The 15,884-nt window shown below is 32.2% G+C and overlaps 1 pseudogene across 1 annotated transcript; it reads left to right on the top strand.

Annotated features, from left to right (window-relative positions):
- Window positions 1–283: 283 nt before the first annotated feature.
- LOC146954479 (putative disease resistance RPP13-like protein 1 pseudogene) lies at window positions 284–3,809 on the top strand (annotated as a pseudogene). The gene has a single exon (XR_015013546.1). The product of XR_015013546.1 is annotated as a putative disease resistance RPP13-like protein 1 pseudogene (transcript).
- The last annotated feature ends 12,075 nt before the right edge of the window (window positions 3,810–15,884 follow it).

Below are 15,884 nucleotides of genomic sequence, written 5' to 3' on the forward strand. Positions count from 1 at the left end.
TAGGTGAAGCACCAAACAGAATAAAAAATTGACAAATAATATTTATAATTTTTATGACATCTCATTTATATCCTCATTGTATTTTTGTTATCTCTCTATTATTTTGATTTTCGTATTAATATTTAAATCACCGGTATATAGTTAGTTGTTCCATAAGTTATCTCAAAATGGTCTTCAAATAACATATCCTTTAAAAAATATATACTTGTCGGCTGTGGTGCCAAATCTAGTCACCTATTTCTCTGTCTCTATTAGTTGACTAGGTTGATCCGTGCATCAGTCTATCCTCCAGAATTCTGCTGTGTAAGGAAAACAAAAAATAAAAAATTGTGCAATAATTTCACACCATGGCTCTGGAACTTGTTGCTGGACCTTTAATGGGGGCTGTTTTCAACGTGTTGCTTGAAAGGATAGCTTCTTCTGAGGTTGCAAACTTCTTTAAGAAGAACAAAAGTGAGAATTTGCTCAAAAGACTGAAGATCATGTTGTTGTCAGTCCATGCTGTGCTCAATGATGCAGAAGAAAAGCAAATGAAAAATGAAGCTGTGAAGGAGTGGCTTGAAGAACTTAAAGATGTTGCATTTGATGCTGATGATCTACTTGATGAGATTTTTACCAGTGAAAAGATAAAGTCAAAAGAGGTAAACTCATTCCAGTCCCCTCATACAAATTTTTATGATAAACAACTTGAACAGAAGATAGAAGATGTTTATGAAAGATTAGAGTTTGTTATAAAATTGAAAGAAGTACTTGATTTGAAGGTTGGTAAGGAAGTGAAAGTGACACATAAGACACCAACCTCATCTGTGGTTGAAGCATGTGATGTGTATGGAAGGGATAATGATAAAGATATCTTAGTTAATTTGCTTTTGTCACATGATTCTGATGATGAAAAACTAGGTGTCATTCCCATTGTTGGTATGGGAGGAATTGGAAAAACCACCTTAGCTCAACTAGTGTATAATGATGATAGAGTGCAGAAGGAGTTTGATCTCAAAGCCTGGATTTATGTTTCTGAAGAATTTGATATATGCAAGATCACCAAGAACCTTTTGGAGGTTGTCACTTTGTGTAGTTGTGATGTTGAAGATTTAAATTCAATACAAAGGAATCTGAAAATGTATATACAGAAGAAAAAGTTTTTATTTGTGTTGGATGATGTTTGGGATGAAAACTACGAGAACTGGGACAAATTCAGAAGTCCGTTTAAACATGGAGGGGCTAACGGAAGTAAGATTATCGTAACCACTCGAAGTCGGAATGTTGCATCTATTATGCAGACTTTTCCACCTTATAATCTTACTGAATTGGCCAATGAAGATTGTTGGGAATTGTTTTCGAACCATGCGTTTGGTTATGGCCATAAGGATTCAAATGTTCATCAGCAAAGTGTATACAAAGTTGGAAGGGAAATAGTTAGAAAGTGCAAGGGATTGCCTTTGGCTTTGAAGACACTTGCAGGGCTTTTGAGGTCAAAAAGTGATACCCAAGAATGGCATAAAGTACTGAACAGTGAGATATGGGATCTACATGATCATGAGAGTCATATTCTTCCAGCTTTGAGGTTAAGTTACCATTATCTCCCTTCTCATTTAAAGAGGTGTTTCGCTTATTGTGCAATTTTCCCCAAAGATTATGAATTTGAAAAGGAGAATCTAGTTTTGTTGTGGATGGCAGAAGGGTTGCTCCACCAATCAAAAAGACATGGAAGAATTGAAGAAGTTGGAAATGAGTATTTTTGTGAATTAGTATCCAGATCATTTTTTTACCAATCAAGAAGTGGCAAGTCATGTTTCCTAATGCATCATCTTATAAATGACTTGGCTCAATTTGTATCTGGAACATTTTCTGTGAGAATAGAAGATAACAATTCTGATCAAGTTATGGAAAGAACTCATTATTTGTCTCACATTATTTCACATTGTTCCTCATATGTAAACCTGAAAGATGTTAGCAAAGCAAATCGCCTACGTACCTTTATGCAAATAAGAACAGTAGGTACATCCATTGACATGTTCAACGACATGCCAAATGATCTTTTGACAAAGCTAAGGTACTTAAGGGTGTTAACCCTGGTAGGTGCTTATTTCTACAGTTTACCTGATTCAATAGGTGAACTAAAACATCTGCGTTCTCTAGAAGTGTCTGACACCGAGATTACAAGGTTACCTGAGTCGATCTGCAGTCTGTACAATTTACAAACTCTCAAGTTAGTTGGATGTTATAATCTCATTGAACTTCCAAAAGATATTCATAAACTTGTCAACTTGCGCTACTTGGATATTAGAGGCACATGTTTGAAGTGGATGCCATTGCAAATCAGTGAATTGAAAAACCTTCAAAAGTTGAGTGACTTTTTTGTTGGTGAAGATCATGGATCTTCCATTAGTGAACTGGGAGAGCTATGTAATTTACATGGATCATTGTTCATTCATGACATAGAACATGTTGTCAATTACAAGGATTCTGAGAAAGCAAAATTGAAGGAAAAACATGGCCTTGAAAAATTGTCTTTGGATTGGGGTGGAAGTGGTGATACCGAAAACTCACAGCTTGAAAAGACTAAACTGTGCAGTCTCGAACCGCACACAAATTTGAAGGAGCTTGATATCAATGACTATCCAGGCACAGAATTTCCTGATTGGTTAGGGGACTACTACTTTTGCAACCTGGTTTCCTTAAAGCTCAAGGGATGTAAATATTGCTACAAATTGCCTCCACTTGGACAACTTCCAATGTTGAAAGAGCTTCAGATTATTAAATTTGAAGGATTAATGAGTTTAGGACCTGAGTTTTATGGAAATTCAACTTCTGCAAGTACTGATAGCTTTCCTTCACTAGAAATTCTACGGATCGAGTCTATGTCAGCATGGGAGAAATGGTGTTTCGATGAAGAAAATGTAGGCAGCAGAGCTTTCTCTCATCTTAGAGAGTTTTATATTGAAAACTGTCCCAAACTGACAGGGAATTTACCAAGTAGTCTTCCATCTTTGACATTACTTGTCATCAGAGATTGCAAACGTTTGCTTTGTCCACTTCCCAAATCTCCGAGTCTGCGAGTGCTCAACATTCAGAATTGTCAGAAACTAGAATTCCATGTACAAGCACCTTGGTACCACCAATCACTGACATCTTTGTACTTGTTTGATAGCTGTGACTCACTCATGTTCTTGCCTTTAGATCTTTTCCCAAACCTCAAGTCCCTAGATATTTGGGGATGCAAAAATCTAGAAGCACTTACTGTTCTTTCAGGATCAGATGCAACTCCTCCAAATTTCAAATCCCTCAATTCCATGTGCATAAGGCAATGTCCAAGTTTCACATCATTTCCCAAGGGAGGATTTGCAGCCCCAAAGCTCAACTTGTTAACCATAAACTACTGTCAGAAGTTGAATTCTTTGCCTGAAAATATGAATGAGTTTCTGCCAAGCTTGAAAGAACTTCAACTGAGGGGTTGTCCACAGATTGAGTCATCTACTACGAGGCCACTCAGGATTCGAATTTCCAACAGACTCATGGAAGGGAAACAAAATCATTCTGATCCTATCTTTGCAAGGTTGGAAGGTCTTACCTCTGTTCATAGTCCCTCATCAAGTTAGACACCACCGCGGTTTAATACATTAGATGTGTTACGAATAAATTAGTCAACTAGTATCGATTAGTCTTTATTAGTATTGATATTTTAATTAACAATATTCATTACGCTGTCAATTATACTATCACTATGGTCACATTAGACACACAAGCATTCACACAAAAATACATTCTTTACAGATGGTAATCAATCACAAGCCTTTCATTGAAACAAATATTGCAGGACATTAAGTGTAACTTCTGAGTAGTCATACATTATCACCAAGCATTCGCACCGAAATACATTCTTTACATGGTATCAGAGCAGATTCTGATTCTATGACCTGTCTGTCTCTGTTCTTCACTACCGTTGTCGGTGGCCGCATTCGCCACTGATAGCACCACCTTTCAGATTTTTCAATTTTGGCCACATACAATCATTCGTCCCTGTCAACTCTTGCGTCCTTTTATCAAACAACCTGACCACTACAACCGCCTCCTCAACACCCGACTACCCCATGGAGACCACTATCAACAATGGTCCGACATGCGCATCGTCCTCCCAGGCGCTGCCTCATCGCACTTGTTTTAGATGTAGTCTTGGTGTTTGCTTTTGGTGGATGAATGCCTAAATTCTATTAGTGATGACTTTTCTTTCCATCGACGACAATCAATCCGTTGGTGACTCTTTTCCCTCATATAGATCGTATTAGTGTTGACTTTTCTTCCCACCGACGACGATCAATCCGGTGGTGACTCTTTTCCCACATACAAACCACATTTTTTTCCCTTCCTTGACTGACAATTACACTCTATGCAACATTTCATCATATAAAATACCCACTCATTCTTCACAAATTCTCATTCCACCTCACATTCTCTCCTCTTTTATACATTTTCTTCTCAGTAGTGTTCATCCTCTAATGTTCCACCGTTGACCTTTCGTACAAAGGTTCATCTCATTTTGTATGGATAGTATGAATGGTCAAAGGACAATATTCCACTCTGCAAGTTTGCACCCTCTGTCTGGATTTGGATTTCTCATCGGAGTATCCTTTTTCCATCTTCTCCTTCTGAGGATGTGCGAGAGGAAACAAACCTTCCCCTCCTCTCCTCCTTAAGTACACATTTAACTTTAGGTGTCCGATAATTTATTGTAATAAGCATTATCATTATGTAAACTAGCATTTAGACGGGTACGAATCTTCTAATTAGACTGGCAGATTTTTTTCTTTTAGTTTCTATTAGCACCACTCATGATTTTTTTTTTTTTTTTTTATATATGAATTATAAATGTTTCCACTCTTTTCAAGTCTTAATTAAGATGATGCCATAACAATTTTCTCCACACACAAAAACAATGATTAAACTCATGATTCCTAAAACAAAAATTGATTAAACTCATGATCACTTATTTTTTGACAAAAAACTCATGATCACTTGTTTAAGGAGTCAAAATCCATATTGATATTTAAAGATTAGTCTTATAACAGCCTACAAATATATAAACTTAAGATTTATCCTTATAAGTACGATAGATTTCTCATCCGAAATTAAAAATCTTAATTACAATAAATTAACATAAAAAAATCATGATTGGATTAAAGTCGTCAATAGGGTATTATTAACATAAAAAATCATGATTGGATTAAAGGTGTCAATAGCTGAACATGGTGAGTTTTCCCAATGGGTGGACATGGTTTACAATATAATTAACCTTTAAGCAATACCAGAAATTCTTTAAAATCAAAAGAAAGCAACACCAGACATTTTTCTTGGCAGTTTGCAAAGAATAGACTTGTACAACGTGTGCAATTTATAGTCTTTTAAAAAAATTGTTACTTACGTTCCATTAATTAAAAAAAGCTTGATTGTGTTCGAATGATGTCAAATCACACTCTCAAGTCTCAACAAATAATGCTTGAGAATGAGAACAAGGTAAATTATTATACTAGTAAAAAAATGGAATTATTTGAGGTTGTGCCACATGTCATTTTTCAAAGTTATTTATTTATTTTTCGTACTTTTTAAAGGCAATCTACGTATTTATTTTTTCTTCTTGTTTTAGTGTTTAGACTTTAGAGTATGGGTTTCTTCCCCTTTATAAATAAATCTATTGGTTTCCTTTCTGTATGAGAGATAATCAAAATCAAGAATGAAAAATCAAACAACAAATCAAGTTTTTTTTTTTAAAGAAACAAATCAAATTATTTTAGAACATTTAAGATTTAATATATTTCCTTTCAATTGCAATTTTCGGATTTAATGTAATGTTTTCATATTTTTTTCAACATAATATTTTATTATTTTCATATTATGTAGTTTGAATTGTTTGTCTGACAAATACACACACACATACATACATTTTTTTTAGGGAAATACATACATACATACATACATACATATTCGTAAAAAATACAATTAGGATTAATATTTTTTTTAAAGGAGTTTTGTATTTTCATGCATGTTAGTCTTTAATATTTTCTTTGATATTATTATTCTCTTAATTTACCAAAATTAAAAAGTTTAAAAGTATTTGAATTTCAGAGAGAAACTAAACTCTATAAAAAGAGGACGAGTCCTTTGTACAAAAACTTGAGATTAAGGGTGTATTAATTGTGTGTGTAAATTAGTTATACTCATATATTTTCATTTGCGAAGTTTATTGATGTGAGTACAAAAGCTACTCAAAATCCATGACAAAAGAGGGACGTTGTCGTATGCTTTGAATACAAGATGGAGGGCAATCTGACCGATAAAAAACCGAAATATTTATCTCTATCCTCCTGGATAATAAACAAAACCCGTGATAATCTCTTAATGCACCTCCTAAGAGTATTGCTGTACGAAGGGAAACACACGACATACACATTGCTACCACTAAACTGTAACCTATCAAATGACGCTGTTGCTGGGGACTTGGGACTTACTTGAATTAAACATTGCAGTAAATTTTGATTGTTTAAAGTTTTTTAATTAGTTAAATTTAGTATATATTTAATTTTTTTTCCCTTCATTCTTTCTTCTTGTGAATTTTCATTATTTTTATCTATTTGTGAGAATTTCTTATACCTTATATTCTTAATGCGTTCCATATAGCTAGTTTTGTTTTGCATGCGAGGTAAAGACCATGCTGAGAAATTGCTCTTAGATTAACAAATCAAGAGGAAGACAAGGAAAAATCTTAAACAAGCAACGCTTATGGCTGTAGAAGGAGAGTCTTCACATATAAACACTTTTGATTTAACAAATCAAGAAGATCCTGATCCAACACCACCTCCATAAAAGAACATCAACAATTCAATATGACTGGCTCATGTTCATGAGCCATGGCCTGATTAGACGCAAGTGGAAATGAAGACCGGAGTGTTGGAAATTATGCATGTTAATCCATTTACCGGAATGGACCATGAAGAACTGATATTCATGAAGCGATTCCCACATTCTTTAATTGGGAACAACCAAAGATTGGTAACTTGATCAAACTGCTGCAACGATCACTTAACTAGAACACATTTAAAGATAAATCTTTCAACCTCTTTTACACTTAAAGCAAAGTGCATGATGCAAGGACCGCAATAGGCGTATTATCATAAGGAACAATTGAGTCTCTTTATGAAGCATGGGAACATTATAAGTCCATGCTAAGAAAATGCCCTAACTAAGGTTTTGATGATATAACCCAAATTCACATATTTATAAATGGATTACAACAACAACATAAACTATTGTTGGATGTAATAGCATGAGGTTTGTTATAGTCTAGAAATGTTGCCAATGCTATCAAGTGTTGGGATTTAAGAGGAGTTTTTCAAAATTTTATCGTCTCAGCAGAACAAATCTCGATTAAATTATTAATCACAAATCAATAATAAACTACTTAAACACTTTAATGTTCATGTGTTTACCTCTTGAAGCACACAACCTTTGTAGTCGAATCGTTTCTGATCACGGGCAAAGCAATCACAGTGATTCCTCTACTCATCCACATGAACAAATTTCTTCGATGACTGGTGCTAGCCAAATCGAAAAGAGCTTCAAAGAGACTAGGTTTTAAAGAACGACTAGGGTTTTTGAATTTTTGTGAAGTGTATTTTCTATTCATCCCCTTAGGGAGTCTATTAATACACTTACTTATGTCACCCTATCTTTTGGTGCGTTGCATTTCACTTAAATGCATGGTCACTTAGGGTGGACCGTGTTTCTCTTTTTACGTTAATAATCAATATGGTAACAACAACCAGGGGGAATAATCAGAGTTTCCAAAATCCTAAACACCCTTATCAATAGTACTGAAAAATCCTCAACTAGGTAGAACACTAGAACTTGAGGACATGCTTAAGAAATCCAGGCAAGCATCCTTACAAAATTAGAAGAACACTGATGTTTCACTTAAAAATCTTGAACTGTGATTGGGATCACTTGCGAGAAACTTAGCTAAACATGAATAATGTACGTTCACTGCTCACATTGACAAAAATCCAAATGAGCAGTGTCATGATGTAATGAAAATATAGGGTAATGAAATAATGACAATTGTGGATGGGGAGGAAGAAAGAAGGAACAATATAGTTGCATATTATCAGAGCCGTTCCTACGAATCTGGAGGCTCGGTTCTGTAAGTGAAACGAGGCCCGTAATAAAATAAAAATGTATTTTTTTTTAAAAGAATAATGTTTTATTTAAATTTTTTAAAAGATAAATACAAGGTGTCATATATATGTGGTACACCCAAAGGTGAAAATTACTACCGTATACATGAGGAACCTCAAACCACCCTTCCAAAGAAACACACACCTAACACTTAGCAGTACTACTGGACTATATTTTTTTTTTTTTTTTGAGGTTCATACCTTGGGGAGGGCCGGTTCCATTGAACGGTTTGCACACCCCCAAGGTCCGACCCTGCATATTATGAAGGTTGGAAGGTAACAAAAACCATTGTTACAAGGAGTTGGAGGGATTATACGAGTTCATGCTTCATAGTGATAATATTAGCGTCAAAGAAGAAAAACTTGCTAGCAAAGACAAACAAGGTTATCATGTGCTGGTGGCACAATCAAGAAAAGAAAGAAGAAGCGAATAAAAAGAGTAAGAAGAAGGCAGTGGAGGACATTGTGGCTATGCATATATCACAGTTACCCATGAAAGGTAACAACATCTATCCCTAGCTAAAGTCTTTGATGGACACAACCCTAAATAAATATTATTTGGGCACACTCACATAAAACTAACAAAATTGATACACCCTCCGCTCACTATTATAAGCAAAAAACTATATTTTAGATTCATTCAATTAATTATGTATATGGTCTTTATTATACACCACATAAAACTTTTGCATGATTAGAATGACAATTTTGAGTGAAAATTTTGCCTGAAACTTTTGCATGATTAGAACCAAATTTTTTTTTCAAAATGCCCTGAGTTGAAATTAATAGTGAACATCTTGAATGGTAACATGAATTTAAATTTGATGCTTTAAAGTTTGATTCCACTTATACATTGAAGCATGCTAATTGATTTATGAATCAATTTTTGGCCTAGCCAGTGAGTTGTGTGCACCCTTACTAAATAATGAGTGACCGGTAATTACACTATACACTTTTTGTTCTGCATGAAACCATGAATCTTACCGTTTTCAAATTTGTCTACAAAGTCATTGAAGTGATCAAGACCATGTTCCATAATTGAATGGTAACCTATACTTAGCCAAATTAAGTCGACCTTGTGAGTCAGTGATGATAAATTGCTACCCCTTTGAGGCGTCAAAATTAAATATTTTATTTTTCGGAACTTTTGACTCTAAACCATAAAAATAAAAAAGAAAATGTTAACTAGTGCCATGGGGACACTGGTTAAGAACCTTAAATAGTAACTTTTTATACAAGTTTGAGTAGGTGCATTGGAAATTGAAAACTTTTAAATTTTAAAAGAATAATTACTTTATTTAGCATGCTTAACGAGTGTGCCGAAGACACTCGTTAACAAGACCCAAATAAAAACAATAGCATACCCTTTTGTCCTAAGATATGTTTCGTTTAGATCGAGGAGAAGAATGTTGGTTTTATAAAATAAAAAATCAATTGAGAAAAGTAACATAAAATTTAGTGATCGTAAATATAAATAAAAAATGTGAATATTTTGCTTGACAATACAAATGAATAAATGAATAAAAAAAATGAATAAGAAAAATGTGAATATTTTGCCAGTTTGGCCTAAAATATTTTGCTTGACAATAGCTAATTTTCCTGCTGTTATTGGTTTTGTGTATTTATGTCATTTAATAATTGCTCTATCAACTCCTTCTCAAAGTCTTACGTGGGCTAATTTAGCTTATTCAAAAAAATATTTGCTCCATTGAAAGTAAAAAATTCGATCAATCTTGACCAAAAAAATAGGTCGATTAGAACTGATATTGTAAACATAAATTGAAGCACTTAATTTGTACAAAAATAATATTTGAAGGATTTAATTGGTATATATTGTAATAATTTTTTTTCTATCCGTGCATCTATTCAAATAATACTATATAAATATTTGTTGATATATGTTTAGAAATTAATCTATAAAAGTGACATTATGATATGATTGAATATATGTGGAAAAAAAAATAGTGCATAAAAACCAATCTCTTTAAATGATTAGTCCATCGCCGGTTATCACTATATATCATAAACTTATATTGAAAATTGATTTAAAACTAGTTACTAGTTATACCGAAACTGAAATATTAAAAAAAAAAGTTTAGATATTGTACCAGAAATACAAGTTTAGTTAAAAACTGGAATTAAAATAGGGATAAGTTAAAGAAGAAAATAGTCTTAAATCTTAAGTCTCAAAAAGTATGTAGATAATTTTCATTTGCTTTTAATCCAAAATAGATAGATTGAAATTCGTAATATCTAATTTTAATTCAACGACCATGAATTAATATGCATTCCACTTTAATTCAGGAGATAACAACCATTTTTTCTTCCTTTAAAAAAAAAACCTTTTTTTTCTTAGATCCAAACGTATATGAATACTACATAGAGCATATAATTAAAATAACATATGGGATTTTTTTTGAACAAATCAAAATGAAATATATTGCTCAAAAGTAAGGTGATTCACCCCACACAAGGTGTGCTAAAGTGGTGAAACACCCAAAGTCTGATACAAACTACAAGCACCTAACAACGATGCCTGCCACAAAGATAAAAATAAAAGTTACATGATACCCATACAAAATAGTGGGTATCTCCACCAGTCATGAAAACCAAACGGAATAGTAACAACATTCGAAGAAAGCCATAAGAAGGAATTTAGCTTCACTCTTTCAACAATGCTGAGAGGATCACTAACCATACTTTTGAAAACACAGTTATTTCTCTCCTTCTAGATTGCCCAAGTACAAGCCAACCAAATAACCTTCAAGTAAGCATGAGAAGCTCGCGGCAAACCTGCCAAATTAGTAAACTGAACAAAATGTTGTTTAACGGAACCGTGAAAAACGCAAGGGATACCAAGCCAATGACACACTAGGTACCAAACTCTCCCAAATAAAGTACACCCAATGAAAAGATGATCCACCGTCTCAGGGGAACCGCGCCCCCCCAACACATAAAATATCAACAGTTTGTAACACATGACGACGCACCAAATTTGCTCTAGTAGGAATTCTATCTTGGAGAAGACGCCAAGCAAACAAAGACACCTTGGAAGGAACAAATTTGTGCCACACATCAAGACCTGCGCCCGTAGATACCTGAACTGCTAAATTAGTTAAGAAACAATAAGTCCCCTTAACCGTATAGCCATAGAAAAAATAGCATATGGGATGTCTTACCTTTTCATCAATTATATTTTTGGGAAATGCTAACCGATGTCCCCGAGACACTGGTTAAGGACACTGGTTAAGGATGCAAAAAATTAAATTATATAGTAGTTATTGCATTGAAAACTATAAAAAATAAAAAATGTTTCCTTTTATTATAATAATTACCTTTTTTGGCATCATTAGCCAGTGCCCAGGTCACCGATTAGAAGGACCCTTTATATTTTTACCTATGTCTCTCTCTATTCTATATCTTTTCAACAAACAAGCATTCTTACACACTTTCTGAAGATATAGAACCTTACCCTTAGTTCCCTCACCCTTCTACTGCATCTCTATCTGAAAGAATTAAATGGGCCATTACCATGGCTTTCTTTGTTCTTCATCTCATTGAATGTAGTTCCTTGTGGTTGGTTTTGTTGATTCTTCTGAACTCTGATAAAGTTGGTAGCTTTCTCTAAAAGTTGTATGCACAGTTATTTTGTATTCATTAGCTAAATAATTGGTAAAATGGAAAAATAAAAAGGGACTATATATGAAGAAAAAGTAGAGTCATGCTTTGGAGGAAATAAGTATATGAAGAGGTTGAAATAAGTATATGAAGAGGTTGAGATTCAACCTAATTTGGTGGTCGTGGTGAAGAGATGTCACTTTGTGTTGATTTGATTTATAATTGTACGTGACTAAGGATATTCTGGGTTACAGTGCATGTGTGTATCAACCTTAAAAAAAAAACTATGTTAATCATTTTTCTTAATAATAATAATAATAATAATAATAATAATAATATGTTTTTTTATGGGCTTTCTGGTATGAATCTAAAAAAAAAAAAAATCATAGGTGGATCGTTACTATGTTTTTATAATATTATTATTATTTTTTGGTAGATAAAATAATGAATTTTATAATATATAAAATCAAAAAATATGTAATATTTTAATAAAACTTAGTAGAAGGTTCTATCGTTGGACCATGTCCATATTAAACGGCCCCTCATATTTGTTGCAACTTTTTTTATACAAAAATAATAAATTGTTAACCTAATAGTTATAATAAAAAGAAAAACTCCTCCTAAAAATAAAAACTATCACTCTTAATTTTTTTGAGATATATAATTAATATTATTTTTAATGATCCAACCATAAAATGATTAATATTTGTCACAGAGAATATATATATATAATCAAATAGTTCTTATATTTCTATATATTTAAAAAATTAACATATTTTGAACGTATCTCGAAGAAATACAAAATAATTTGGAGAATATGGTATTTGAAGCCCGGGCCTCCAGGATGTCAAGATTGTCTAAAGGGAAAGGGAAATGAACAAATGAGTGGGTCATGTGTTGTTCTCGCAGTACATGCAGATGCTGGCAAATACTACCTCCGTCCCGGTTTAATTGACCTACTTTGGTTTTTCACACAGATTAAGAAAAGTGTATAAATAAAGGGGAAAGTGGAATATATTGTAGGAAAATTCTATGGTGAAGTCGTTAAATTGACTTTTTCGGTGAAGTTACCTTACATCCAATAATAATGCGCCACGTTGTTGAATGATATCATGTGTGTTGACTGTTGTATGCTATATACCGTTTACCTGCTCAATATGTACCACCGTAGACTAGCTTTTTTGAACCATCAGATTAAGCAAATCACTAGTGTTATTGTGTTGCCTTTCACACCATATTTTTTTTTCTCCTTTTTGATTTTTTCTTCCTTCTATTTCAAAAAATATTTAAACAAACCTTTTTATGATAATCCTCTTTATAAAAAATATTTCATTATTAAAAATAAATAAACCCAGGAAGATTATGAACATCATCACCATCTTCATACCTTCATCATCTTCTTTATTGAACAAAAAACAAAATAGTTACTCAAATACATCTCCAAATAACATGAATCTCAATATTTTCTTCATCTCCATTTTCTAATCAACACAAAAGTCAATTACCCTAATTTAAATCCAACTCTTGATGGACACAAGCAGAGTGTGAGTTGCTGCTGCTATGCGACAATATATACAGCTATGCTTTTAGTTAATTTCCAGCAATTAAAAAGTAATTATTTACCAAATTGAGACGACAAAACTCTATGATAGATGCACAAAAGAAGTGATGTGGTCAGGCTGGAAATTAGTATGTCCATCATGTTATTGGTTCAGCGAGTACTCGTTTATGGGGCAACAATATTGGTTAAAGTATCAACGACGTGAATTGAGAGGAAAAATATAATCGTAAACATGGTGACTTTAACCCAATCCATTTTTCCAATTTTAATTTAAAACGATTTATATAATCATCATTTTCGTCGTTCAAAATCGGTATAAATCGCGCGGTCTAATTTCGGAATGGGGATTGAACCAGAGTCCTCAAAGTTAATCCACAACATTATTGCCAATGAACTAGTGTCAAGTTTTTGTTAAATACTTCTTACGTTTGAAGTATATAATTAAATCAAGTTAAATTAATACTCCCCCCGTTTCAAAATACATGTCCAATTTTTGCAATGTGCACTATTCACTTGACTTACTTTGACCATACTTTTTAGGCTTAATTGAACCTTAGGTACTCTAACTTACTTTTTTGGCTTAAAAGGAAAATGTTGAACATTAAAAACGTACTAATAAGTAATATCTACCATTAAAACGCCCTTAAAAAAACTAGCATTTCTGTTTCTTCTTAAAAAAAAACATTAAAAACGTATTAAGTGTGATTCAATTTACACAGCTAACATTAAAAGCATTAAATACGTATTAAGTGTGATTCAACAAAAAAAACATTAAAAACGTATTAAGTGTGATTGCAGAATAAATTATTATATTTTTTTAAAGAAGAAATATTGGTATCGAAAATTTTATTTAAAAACAGTATCGAAAATGGCTAATTAGCTCGCGGAAATTTGCGTTAATAACGATATCGAAAACATCTTACGTTTCAGAAAAAGAAAAAAAAAATCAAAAACATCACACAGAAATTTACTCTTTTTTTTTGACGTTAAAGACAATTTCAATAACCAAAGTCTGGCAATAAATCAAATGCCAAAACTGTAGAAATACAAAGCGGAGTTTCTTCTACCCATATGCAATCTAAATTCTTAAGAGCATATTTAGCTAAATAATGAGCAGCTTGGTTGGCTTCACGCCTAACATGCAAAAAATTTAAACTATGAAAACTACCCTTAAAACTAATACAATCTCGAATAATAGAGCCAACATAGTTGGAAGATTGTTGATGAGCATTCAACGCTAAAACCACACAGAAATTTACTTTAATGCATAAGTTTTTTATATTTTATACACTTTTAAATTTTTAAAAGGAAGTCTTTTTCTTGAAAAAAGGTTTTATATTAAATAATGACAAGTTAATTTGGAGAGTAAGAGATTGACATTTTTTTAGGCATTAATTGTATGTGGTTGAATCATGGAAAAAAAAAGATAAATATTATATTTAATATTCATATCTTCAATATAATTAAGATAATTATTATCATATGTTTTATTTAAAGGGTGGGGATATTTTGACTCCAAGAGTAAGTGTAATATCTTACTCCAAATCTTGACCTTTAATTCCAATATTGGTTAATGACTTAGATTAATTGATGTGGTAGGCTTTAATTCCATTTTCTATTGTAGTAGCACTTATCACCACAAAATAACAAAACAATAAATGTCTTTTAATTGATTGATTTTTGTTCTTCCATTGCTTTTTTTTTTGTTTCACGCTAAAAGAATTTTTGAGGATTAACTTAAAATTCTTTCCTTGAAATAAAAATTTCAAGATTCACTCATTCTATTCCTTAAAAAAAATTGCATAAGAAAAAATTTGCATATATTTTTTTACGCTAAAAGAATTTTTTTTCTTCTCCCATTGATTTTTTTTCTTCTCCCTTTACTTTTTTTACGCTAAAAAAATTGCATATATTTTTTTAAAGAAAACAATTGTAAAATTCAAAGAATTGCATATTTATTCTTCTCCAGTTACTATTTTTATACGACATATTTTTTATGGTTTCTTCATTATAATCCTAATCTTTTCTTATATTTTTTGTAAACACACATTTTTGTACTAATCTGTCACGGATAAAAAAGACGATAGAGTAAGTAACCCTAGTCTTTTCTTATATCTAATTCATTTACAATAATTGCATAAAATATAAATAAATTTGTGTATTTTCTTATATAAATAACGACAAATTAAAATAACCATCTCCAACGTAATTAGTTTTTGTTGTCATGGACATACATAGATGATGATGTTATTTGAGAAAGAGCTCAAGAATTAAACATAACATAAAAAAAAAAACATGTGAATCCAAAAATTCTTTTAGCGTGAAATAAAAAAAAAGCAATGGAAGAAGAAAAAAAAATCAATCAATTAAAAGACATTTATTGTTTTGTTATTTTGTGGTGATAAATGTTGACTACAATAAAAAATGAAATTAAAGTCTACCATATCAATTAATCTAAGCCATTAACAAAAATTGGAATT

Source organism: Medicago sativa, chromosome 1 (genome assembly GCF_051527215.1).
Source record: "Medicago sativa cultivar Bolivia chromosome 1, Bolivia_mono, whole genome shotgun sequence".
Taxonomy (NCBI): Eukaryota; Viridiplantae; Streptophyta; class Magnoliopsida; order Fabales; family Fabaceae; genus Medicago; species Medicago sativa.